The sequence below is a fragment of the Apium graveolens genome, chromosome 7, assembly GCF_009905375.1.
Source record: "Apium graveolens cultivar Ventura chromosome 7, ASM990537v1, whole genome shotgun sequence".
In the NCBI taxonomy this organism is placed as follows: domain Eukaryota; kingdom Viridiplantae; phylum Streptophyta; class Magnoliopsida; order Apiales; family Apiaceae; genus Apium; species Apium graveolens.
Window position 1 is genome coordinate 193,909,484 of NC_133653.1, and position 11,317 is coordinate 193,920,800.

General features: G+C 37.4%; 1 non-coding gene across 1 annotated transcript; it reads left to right on the plus strand.

Moving 5' to 3' along the window:
• Positions 1-1,965: 1,965 nt before the first annotated feature.
• On the plus strand, positions 1,966-2,072 carry LOC141675735 (small nucleolar RNA R71). Its single transcript, XR_012556371.1, has one exon. It is a non-coding gene; the product is annotated as a small nucleolar RNA R71 (small nucleolar RNA).
• Positions 2,073-11,317: the final 9,245 nt, after the last annotated feature.

Here is an 11,317-nt window from a genome sequence, read left to right on the forward strand (position 1 = left end):
AATTCTCTCAAGATCCTCAAGAGCTTGTCCTCCTCACTACCTGAAAGGTCAGATGCAATAATAATAGGTAAAGTAGATGCATCACCTAAAAAAGCATACCTCAAGTGTTCAGGCAATGGTTTAAGCTCCAAGATAGATGCTTCCTCAATAGATGGTTTGAGCTTTCGTTCAGCATTTTTGAGGTCAGAAGTACCAAGAGATTCAAATGGCATATCTAGCGTTTGCCTCCAAGGAGAAGCATTTAGATATTGTAGTTGCTCATTGCCATCCTCATCATCACTATCAAAATCCCCTACTAAGGCTTTCTCTAATGCATCATACATTAGCATATGATCAAGTTCTAAAATAACCGCAGAATCAATCAAATCATCTTTTAAGCACTCCTCATCTTCTGTAGGGAATTGCATCGCTTTGAATACATTGAATGTCACATCCTGATCCTGCACCCTCATAGTAAGTTCACCCTTCTGCACATCTATCAAGGTACGGCCTGTAGCCAAGAAAGGTCTCCCCAAGATTATGGGAATCTTCTTATCTTCCTCGAAATCCAGAATAACAAAGTCTGCAGGAAAGAAGAGCTTATCCACCTTTACTAGCACATCCTCCACTATGCCTCGTGGGTATGTAATAGAACGATCAGCCAATTGTAGAGACATGTAGGTGGGCTTTGGATCAGGCAAATTTAACTTTTTGAAGATCGACAACGACATCAGATTGATGCTTGCTCCCAAATCACAGAGGCACTTGTCAAAAGACAACTTGCCAATGGTGCAAGGAATGGTGAAGTTACCTGGATCTTTAAGCTTTGGAGGTAACTTTTGTTGTAACACAGCACTGTATTCTTCCGTTAAAGCAATGGTCTCAAGGTCATCCAGTTTCACCTTCCTTGAAAGAATACTCTTCATAAATTTCGCATAACTAGGAATTTGCTCCAGAGCCTCAGCGAAAGGTATATTAATGTGAAGTTTCTTGAACACCTCCAGAAACTTACCGAACTGCTTATCCAGCTTTTGTTGTTGCAATCTCTTAGGGAAAGGTGGTGGAGGATAGAGCTGTTTCTCCCCTGTATTACCCTCAGGAAGAGTGTGTTCAACAGTAGTCTTCCTTGGTTCCGCTGCTTCCCCCTTTTGCTTAGCTTCTTCATCACCAACTTCAACTTCTCCTTCTTTTGCTTTTTCAGCATCATCAACTTTTTCAGACCTTAAGGTAATAACCTTGACTTGCGCTTTAGCTTCCTTCCTGCCTGGCACCTCAGTATCACTGGGAAGTGTGCCAGGTTGACAATTGAGCACTGCATTGGCTATTTGACCGATTTAATTTTCCAAGAACTTGATAGAAACCGCCTGACTTTTGCACAACATCTTAAGTTCCTCAAAATCAGCACTAGAGGGTGGAGCTGCATCTACTTGTTGAGCATATGATTTCCTTTGAGCATAACGTTCTGGTTGCTGGAATCCAGGTGGATTGAACTGTTTACTTACGCCCTGCTGATATGGTTGCTGAATAGCATTCTGATTATTACTCCAGCTGAAATTTGGATGATTTTTGTTGTTAGGATGATAAGTAGCTGGCACAGGCTGCTGCGATCGCTGATAATTGTTCACATATTGAACAGATTCATTAACAAGAGAACACTGATTCGTAGCATGAGAACCTGCACAAAGCTCACAGACCATAGCTATCTGATTGACTCCATAGATGGCTAGAGAATCGACCTTCATAGACAGCGCTTGGAGCTGCGCTGTAATAGCTATAGCTGCATCAACTTCCAGAATGCCTACTACCTTCACATGCATCATCCTTTGAGTTGGGTTTTGATGCTCATTTGCAGCCATTGTCTCAATAATATTATAAGCCTCAATATAGCTTTTGGCCCACAAGGCACCTCCAGCTGCTGCATCGAGCATGGGTCGAGATTGGGCCCCCAAACCATTATAGAAACCAGTGATCACCATCCAATCAGGCATTCCATGATGTGGACACTTTCTCAACATTTCCTTGTAGCGCTTCCAAGCTTCACACATAGATTTTGAAGGTTGCTGCGCAAACTGAGTAAGAGCACTCCTCATAGCCGCAGTCTTCGCCATTGGATAAAACTTCACCAGAAACTTTTGCGCAACATCTTGCCAAGTAGTGATAGACCCAGCTGGTTCAGAATGTAACCAGTCCTTAGCTTTATCCCTCAGTGAGAATGGGAAAAGCCTCAGCTTGATAGCCTCATCAGTCACACCATTATATTTGAAAGTACTACAGATTTCGACAAAATTCCTTATGTGCATGTTGGGGTCTTCAGTCGCAGCACCTTCGAAAGAAACAGAATTCTGCACCATCTGAATAGTGCCCGGCTTGATTTCAAAGTTATTGGCTCAATAGCCGGGTGCATGATGCTAGACTGAATATCATCAATTTTAGGCCGAGAAAATTCCATAAGAGCTGGATCTGCCGGAACTATACCATCACCCATGATTACTGGCTCTTTCTGCTCACTTCCTGAATTCGAATCTTCAATATTAAAACACTCATGAGATCACAACTTCATTACTACTTCCTTCAATATTTATTGTTATTACCCTTAGCATGCAACAGTGATGATATTAATCGAACAACACGAAACTGATAAAAGCCAATTTTCATTGTACTAATACCATTCTACCAAATATCTACAATTAAGATAGAAGTTGAATATGCATCAATTATGTTGAGTCCCTATATGTCTACAGAAATTGACAACATAACGATTTAAGCACAAGTTATTCCTTTTGATTACACGGGGCAAGTAAAACGGTTAGAGTTACCCACTAATCATGCATACTCGTACATGAACCTATGCTAGCATGGCAAGTTCTAAATCTCAAGATCCACCATCGCTTCACAAGAGATTAACACCCTATCTTATATGTTCGCGATGCACATAAGACGAATAAGCACAACCAATACTAGATATCATACAATCATCACACACTAAGGTATTAAACAACTAACTAAAGAATTCCATAGTAAATCCGTTACGACCCCATGATAACGATTAGCCCATGATATCACTCATCGTCATCATGGGTTCATATGAAATCATGATAATAACACACGAGAATAATAACTAAAACTACTTATATTAAACCAGAGTACGTCACAAGAGTAAATAGGTTCAAAGTAAAGAAAACTAGCATCCAATGTTACAACGAAACAAAGAATCACAATAAAATATGCTTCCTCTTCGTTACGGTGTGCTAAAACGGTATTCTTCCTTATCTCCTCCCTCTTCGATTAATACTACGATCCAACCTTTGTGAAACGTCTCTGAAAACTACTTATATAGGAGTCCCATAATACCCAGCTAACTCAGAAGTTGGAAGTTAAACAGGACCAAAATAATTATTTTAATATTCCATCCCTGAGCGGCCACTCAGCATTCCTGAGCGGGCGCTCAGCTTCTTGAGCGGTCGCTCAGCAGAGCTGAGCGGGCGCTCAGACCCCTTCTGGAAAATGCTCTGTTTTTCTCCCGTTTCTTCGCTGCAATCTACTCCTATCTTCCTGCTTGCAATGCCAAACACATGCCAAGGCTTATTCTTGATGAAATCTCTCCAGAAATGCAATTAATACCCTGAAATGCACAAACACTAGAAAAACACATCAAATACACAAAATACTTGATTTCAAGACACCAATTCAAGCCATTATAAGACGTTCTAAGTGGTATAAAATGCCACTTATCAGTGTCCAAGGTGGGGTTCCTTGAACTACTTTGAAGAAATTTTTTTAGTTTTTTCTTTAATTTGTTGCCCCTAACTCCGGGGTCTTATGAATATGGAATGTTGGAGTTGACTTGGTTAGTCTTTTTGATTTGTGTCCAATGTGAGGTTCCTTGAACTATTTAGGAGAAAAATTTAGGGTTTTTCTTTGATTTGTGGCCCCTAACTCCGGGGGCTAATAAATATGAGGTGTCGGGGTTGACTTGGTTAGTCTTTTTGATTCGTGTCCAAGTTGGGGTACCTTGAATTACTTAGATGGAAAATTTTGGTTTTTTCTTTGATTTGTTGCCCCTAACTCCGGGGTCTTACGAATATGAGATGTTGGGATTGACTTGGTTAGTCTTTTTGATTTGGTGGGGTAAGTATTTCTTTGTACTTTTTTTTCTTGTGTGAACATCTTTCTCGTTATAACAACTGTTTCCTTGCAGGCTAACTCCTAGGTTGTTGTTTTGCTGGCGATTGTCCGGACGTTGAAGGCGAAGGCGGATGTTGGGGATACCTCGAAGACAGAGGCGGAGAACTTGGCACGAGAGTTAAAAGATTTGAAGGAGGCCAGTGCTAAGGAGAATGCGGCTCACAAGAAAATCGTCGATGAACTTTGGGCCAAGTAGGACCGGGTTGATGTTGCGGTCAGGGAGATGAGAGAGGAGAACAGAAAGCTGAAGGAGACTCTTGCTTCAAGGATGACTCCGGAGGAGGTTTTGGCTGTTTCCGGGGAACAATGTGAAGAAGCTTGGAGTTGAATAAATCTCTTTTGGGAAAAATATTCTAAGTCAAGAAATCTAAAAGTCACAGATTAAGTCTTATAGAGAAGTCATTCGAGAACTACTGAATGACTTATCGAGAAGTCAAGAAAAACTTATAGAGGAGTCTCAGAGATATCAACAAGCCAAATTGAAGACATGAAGATTGGAGATATCGACAAGTCATTTCTTCACTAGAGAACTTTGAGATATCGATAAGTCAAAATATCACTAGAGATCTCCGAGATATCGACAAATCATTTCTTCACTAGAGAACTCTGAGAGATCGATAAGTCAAAATATCACTAGAGATCTCTGAGATATCGATAAGTCAAAATATCAATAGAGATCTCTGAGATATCGACAAGTCATTTCTTCACTAGAGAACTCAGAGACTTCGATAAATTAAAACAACTATAGAGTAATAAGAGATCTTGATAAGCCATTATACTTATCAAGATGTCGAGTTATCTATATAACAAAATGGAGATCTCGATGTAAAACTCAAAGTACAGAATGCATATAAGTTAAATATCCAAGATTATCAATCAATAAACAAATCAATCACTGATTTGAAAAGTCTACAAAAAGCAGCTTGAAGAGTACAAGATCAAGGGCCAAGATTAACTGATAAAGTAAAGTCACAGACTTGCACGATTTGCAAAGATATGCTAAGGTAGAAATAGAAAGTTTTAGTTAACTTAAAGTAGGGTTTAGTACATGCTATTGCATGTTGTGTAAAACCTGTGTTTACTATTCTATAAAGAGAACACTGGATGCTTAATGTTCCGTGGTAACAAAATATATCTATAAATTCTTATAACTCTCAAAAGAGAAGTTGAGTTCTTAATCAATAAAGAACCCATAAATTTGTAGCAAGATATACTTGATTTTAATATAAAATTAAGTGAGTTTTGAAAGATAGTGTGTTCATGTGCATGTTTTATTATTTCTGTTAAAACATATGATCTCTATAGTTAGATTACTTTGTTCACCATCCATAACAGTTTGAAAAGCTTAAAAATAATCCAAAACACATTCACCCCCTGTGTTGTATTCATTACCTAACAAGTGGTATCAGAGCAAAATCTAAAAGCAAATAGATTAAAGATCTTGGAAGAATGAATACATAGAAGCTAAGCAGTATCAAAATTCCTACCTTTGACAGATCTAACTACACACTATGGAAAAAGAAAATGATGTTGTTCATCAGGATGGCCAATCTATTATACATTTAGATCCTCAAGAATGGGCCTTTCACCCCCATGGTAAGAGTTGAGGAATCTACAGATGGAGACATGGTCATTAGAGCACATTATGCTCCTAAAGATCCTTCAGAATATACTGAACCTAAAAAAGAAAAAGTCTCTCTGGACAATGGCTTGCAGTTGATCTTAATATAGTCACTTGACAATGTAATGTACAATAACATTGTCAACTGTGACACAACCAAATAGATCTGGGAGAAAATATAAATCTTGTGTAAAGGAACAGAGGAAGTTAGGTCAAACCGAAGGAGGATTCTGGTTTCTCAGTATGAGGGGTTTATGGCAAAACCAAAAGAAGAAATCACTGAAGTTTTTGAAAGGTTCAATAAATTGATAAATGACTTGCAGCTACATGATAAATACTATGAAGCTGAGGAGGTTAACCTAAAGTTCTTGCTAGCTCTTCCTGACCATCTTGAACAGAAAATATCAGCTATTAGAGAAGGAAGAGATTTAAGCAGAATGACTTTGGAAGTTCTATATGGAATCTTGAAAACTTATGAACTTGAAATGCTGCAAAGAAAGTCATTGAAAGCAGAATGACTTTGGAAGTTCTATATGGTTCAAGTGCTTTGATTGTGAATGATAGAGAAGAAAGTGAAGATGAGCAAGATGATCAAGTTCCTGTTGTTCAAGCTATGGAACAAAAGAACAAAGGACCTCAGAAGCAAGTTGTGTTAGAGCTGGAGGAAGATGAATATTACACCCTGAATGAGCTAGATGAATTGGATCAATATATGGCTTACTTGGATATGAAATTTTCTAACATAAGAGTCAAGAAGCCAAGATTTTTCAAAAGCAAAGGACAATCTTCAAATATCAACAATTGGAAACCAAAAGCTCAGTATAACTCAGCTAACAAAGATGGCTACAAAACATGATATATGGACATATCAAAGATAAGGTGCTTCAATTGTGATGAGTTGGGTCACTTTGCTACTGAATGCAGAAAGCCTAAAAAGGTGAAGAAGGATAAAGCTTACTTGGAACTGGAAGCAAAGTATGAAGCTCTCTTGAAGAAGCAGTCTGGAAAAACTTATATTACATAAGGAAAGAGTTGGGATGATACTGATGTTGATGATGAGGATGAAGAAGTTGGAAACTATGCACTTATGGTTTTTTGAGCATGAAGAAGCATCCACTTCAAAATACCAACTCTAACCACTATTGATTTAAATGCTAGTCAATATAAGGAGACTATGGAAAAGATGAGTGTGGAGATGTTTCATATACACACTAGCTTAGTAGCAGCTACTGAGGAAGTCAGTAGGCTAACAAAAACTAATGAGAAACTTGAGAGTGAGAAGCAAAAGATGGATATACTGCTTGTAGAGCTTGAGTCAGTCAAGCAAGAAAATGAATATCTGAAAAATAAGCTGAAGTGTGCAAGTGAGATTGAAGCTGTATTAAGAGAAAAGATTGAGAATAATGAGGTGAAACTGAAATCATTTAGGAATGCATCTGAGTTGGTTGGTCAGTACCATGAGAAGAACAAGCCATGTGCTAACATAGCTATTGGTCTTGCTTATGATGCTTTAAATAGCAACAAGAAAGTTGTAGGTGATAAAGGAAAAGCAACAAAAAATGAAAATATCCCAGCTATACTGAGAAAGGTTGGTTCACCTATGTTCACAGCATATGAAGTAGATTTCAGTGAAGGAAAGTTGATCATAAAGCAAGAAATTGCTGATGAAAACTATGAGAAGAAAAATACAGAAACAAATCCAACTTCCAAAGCTGAAAAGAAGCCCATGGTCAACCAAGATTCCAAGAAACCTGTCAAGAAAATAAAAATTGAAGATGTAAGAAAGAAGAAGAAGAAGAAGAATAGAAATGGAAAGATTGGGATAAACAAGAGAAATAATTTTGCTTATGTTGCAGATGCTCCAAGAAAACAATGTCAAAAATGTGGCTCTGTTAATCATCTAACTCACCTTTGCAAAAAGATTGTTAGTAAGCCAGGAGTGGGAGCATGCAAGTATAATGAAGCAAAAACTGAAGATCCCTACTCATTCTGTAATAAGTTTGATTGCATACCTTGCAACATGAAAGTAATGACAAGTTACCACAAGCTGAGAGTTGATCTTAAGGAAATCAATATTGAATCCTCAGCTAAAAAGGACAATGCACATCATTCAATGAACTCTATTCTTTCTGAATCATCAAACTCTACCTCTATCAAATATGTTAACAAGAAGAAAGTACCCAACACTGTTTGGGTTGCTAAACACACTTAAACTCATTGTGTGCAGGACAAAAAGAAGAAAGTCATATGGATCATAGACAGTGGATGCTCAAGATATATGATATGTGATATGGCCCTGCTATCACAGTTTGAGGAGAAGGCTGGCCCATTAGTGACTTTTGGAGACAACAACAAAGGCTTTACAATGGGATCTGGCAAATTGATTTCTGAAAATATTGTCATTGAAGATGTAGCACTGGTAGCTGATCTTGAAGTGAATCTTCTCAATGTCAGCCAATTTGCAGACAAGGGTTTCAAGGTTATATTTAACAAAGAAGAATGCACTTTTATCAGCAAAAAAACTGGTGAAGTTGTTCTGAAAGGAGCAAGGAAAGAAAGCTTATTTGTTGCAGACTTGGACTCAACAAATGAGAATGGAATTTTTTGCTTCTACATCAAGGCATCTGTAGAGCAAATCAAGCTATGGCATAAGAAGCTGTCTCACTTGAATTTCAAGGCAATCAATACTCTAGTAAAAAAGGAGTTAGTGAGAGACATTCCTAATCTGGAGTTTGCTCAAGATGAAGTATGTGATGCTTGTCAAAAAGGGAAAATAAAAAGATCAAGTCACAAGAGTAAAACTGTGGATTCTATAAGTGCATCTTTGCAACTTATTTTACTTAGATTTATTTGGACCAGTCAATGTCCAGTCAATTTCAAGATAAAGATATGCACTTGTGATGGTGGATGACTACTCAAGATATATATGGGTAGAATTTATGTACTCTAAAGATGAAACTCCACACATCATAATTGAGCACATCAAGAAGATTAAAAAATAGGTGGAAGACCAGAATTGTGTGAAAAGATTGAAAAGTGACAATGGAACAGAATTCAGGAATGCAATCTTAACTGAATTCTGCAAAGACAAAGGCATTGTTCAAGAATTCTCAGCGGCTAGAACACCTCATCAAAATGGGATAGTTGAGAGAAAGAATAGAACACTAGTAGAGGCTGCTAGAACAATGTCGCAAGATGCAAAGTTGCCAACTATTTTTTGGGAAGAAGCTGTGAACACTGCATGCTATACTCAAAACAAATATCTCATTAACAAGAATTTTGGAAAATCACCCTATTCAGTCTTGTCTAAAAGGAAGCCTAATGTGAAACATCTTCATGTATTTGGAAGCAAGTTCTATGTGTTGAAGGACAACTCTGAATATGTAGAAAAATTTGATTTTAAAGTTTTTGAGGCAATTTTTATGGGATATTCATTGGAGATAACTTCATACAAAGTCTATGTGATTGAACAAAAGAAAATCATGGAAAGCATAGATGTTACTTTTGATGATGACAGGTGCCCAGGCTTGGAATGCCTTGATGAAAATGAAGCTGAAGGCCTAAAGGTTGAAATTCTCAACATTGATAGTGATCCTGATGATGAAGTAGAAGTCAACACAAATCAAAGGATAGATGAAGAGTCAACTGAACAAGTGAATTATGAGAATGGAAGCTCATATTATGAACCTGAATTTGATAACACAAACTCAGGGGAGAAAGAGAGGAAGATTCTGCAAGTCTTGCCAATGGTGAATAACATACAGAAAACTCAAGTTAACAAACTCACACCAGAAAGTGGGATAGAAGTCACACTAGAGAAGCAATTATTGGTGATCCAACTGCTGGAGTGAGGACTAGAAGTGTAACTACTAATAAATGTCTTCATGCATGTTTTCTGTCACAAGTTGAGCCAAAAAAAACTGAGGAAGCCCTTCTTTATCCTAATTGGATATATGCTACGCAAGAAGAGTTAAATCAGTTTGAAAGAAACAAAATTCCTGTACCAAAGAACAGAAGTATAATTGGAACAAAGTGGGTGTTTAGGAATAAAATGGATGAAAATGGAATTGTCACCAGAAATAAAGCAAAGTTGGTTGCAAAAGGCTACTCACAGGAGGTAGGAATTGATTATGATGAAACCTTTGCTCCAGTTGTAAGGCTTGAAGCAATAAGGATCTTTCTTGAATTTGCTGCACATTCAAATTTCAAGGTATATCAAATGGATGTGAAGAGTGCATTCCTTAATGGTGAGTTGGAAGAAGAGGTTTATGTGCAACAACTACCTGGCTTTGAAGATCCAGAATTTCCAAATTTTGTACACAAGCTACTCAAGGCTCTCTATGGACTTAAACAAGCACCTAAAGCTTGGTATGACACACTGTCAGAATTTTTGATTAAGCATGGATTCACTAGAGATACTATTGACAAGACTCTTTTCTGCAAGAAGCATGGTGATGATATGATCCTAGTTCAAATATATGTGGATGATATTATCTTTGGTTCTACTAATGAAAAACGTTTCCAAAGATTCTCTAAACTTATGCAGAGTGAATATGAAATGAGTATGATGGGGGAATTAAGTTACTTTCTTGGACTTCAAGTCAGTCAAAGAAGTGATGGAATCTTCATCAGCCAAACTAAGTATGTCAAAAATTTATTAAATTTTTTTGGTATGGTTGCTTGTTCACCTGCATCTACACCGATGTCTACAGCTACAAAGCTGGATGAAGATAAAAAGGGCAAGAGTGTAGATATCTCAAGCTATTAAGGAATGATTGGATCTTTGTTGTACTTAACTGCAAGTAGACCAGACATCATGTTTGCAATATTTCTGTGTGTAAGAATTCAAGCCAATCCAAAAGAATCACATACGATGGCTGTGAAGAGGATTTTCAGATACTTGAAGGAGACTCCAAACTTGGGAATATGGTATCCTAATGGAACTGGTTTTGAAGCTATTGGATACACAGATGCAGATTTTGCTGGATACAGAGTTAACAGGAAGAGCACTAGTGGAAGCTGTCAGTTTCTTGGACAAAGACTAGTATCCCGGTATAGTAAGAAACAACAATTTGTGTCAACTTCCACAGGTGAGGCTGAATACATAACTGTTGGAAGTTGTTGTGCTCAAGTGCCTTGGATTAGAAATTAGCTAATGGATTATGGCATAGTGTTGCACAAAATCCCAATTATGTATGATAATACTAGTGCTATATCTATTGTGACTAATCCAGTTAATCATTCTAGAACAAAGCACATTGATGTAAGGTACCATTTTATTAGAGAATATGCTGCAAATGGTACCATTAAGTTCATTTTTGTTCCAACAGCTGACATTTTTACTAAACCTTTGGATGAAGCAACTTTCACTAGACTTGTAGGTGAAATTGGAATGTTAAATTCTTCATCCCAAGGCAAGAATCAGCTAATGTTTTGTAGCAGATTAATTTCTAGTAAATCAAAATTAATTTGATTCAATTGGAAATTAACTGGAATATGAATTATAAATATTTCATAAATCTCTGCATATTT